Raw genomic sequence first — 1,282 nt, forward strand, 5'->3', positions numbered from 1 at the left:
CCCTTCCTCTTGAATTCAGTCCGTTTGATGATTTTCGTCTTTGCCGTATATGAGTGGAATTCGAGGAATTCGATCAATTCCGTATCTGTTGGAGTTGGTGCAAAGGCATCCAAATTCAGAACGTCTAGTGTAGGTAGGTGCAGGGCAATACGTAGAGTCTCGACGTTCATCTCCATTGGTACAAGGGATTTGATTATTGGGTGTGAAGCATAGCCCACTATGCTTAATCCAGTACCTTTCAGGGTGCAGATGTACGAACAGAGAAGAAATTGGGTGAGGTAGGTTTCAGGGGTTGGTTTTGTTGCGGTGAGTGCGTAATAGATGGGGTGATTGCGAAGGATCTCTAGTAGTGGATAAGTGTATTCCGGGAAGCCATTTGAGGATGGAGCGAAGTAGTAGTTGTTAGGTTTCTTTACCAGCATCACTTTCTCATATCGATTCTGTAAAAAAGATATGGCATGAGAGGTCAGTGCCTGAGATTGGTTCACTTCATTATGGCTTGGGTTGTTTTTGGATTGAGCGGAGACGGATGCTGAGCTTGAAGACATATTTGCGGGTTGCCGGAAAGCTTGAGATTTTGCTGGAGGAGTATTTAGGGAAGTGAACCATTTATTTGGTGATATACGTGATGAGTGGGTTATGGGATAGACGAATCAAAATATGTCACGTGTGACACGCACGTGGTCAACTTTAACCCTTATCCACAGAACCACACGCACCATATCAATAATAGAAAACTATATAAGCGATTTTTGTCAGAAGCCTAAGGGTAACAGAGCCTCTGTGATATGTGCGGGGCCTTCTAACATGTTACACCTTTGTATACCTAAACGGTTTGAAAATCCTCAAATAGATGAGCACTTGCTCAGTTCAAACCCACAGAGCCTCTGATAGAAGCGCCAGAGGTTCTGATGAGCTGACCTCTGACATCAAGATACTTCAAAAGTTTTGGCACCTTCTGAGGTTTTGATTTTCAATTCAAAAACTCCCCCTTGAAGCCAGCTTCCATGGCTCCCCCTCAAAACAAAAATCATTTAAAATCCTAAGAAGATAGGAAGTATAGACAGAGGACTTGTTCAAAGAGTCTCTGAGAGTTATCACAGAGGATCTGTGAAAAGACTTTTGTGATAAAAAACGTTTTGCTTCTTCATTAGGTTTTATTCCTTTTAAAGCATATACTCCCCCTCAAACCTTGCATGTCTTTGCGAGGTAAACCTACTAACTAAGAAAACAAGTGAAGGTTAACTAAGAAGTAAAACTTTATACAAAAAGAGATTATTAA

Source organism: Cynara cardunculus (genome assembly GCF_001531365.2).
Source record: "Cynara cardunculus var. scolymus isolate 2C chromosome LG 9, CcrdV1, whole genome shotgun sequence".
Classification (NCBI taxonomy): Eukaryota; Viridiplantae; Streptophyta; class Magnoliopsida; order Asterales; family Asteraceae; genus Cynara; species Cynara cardunculus.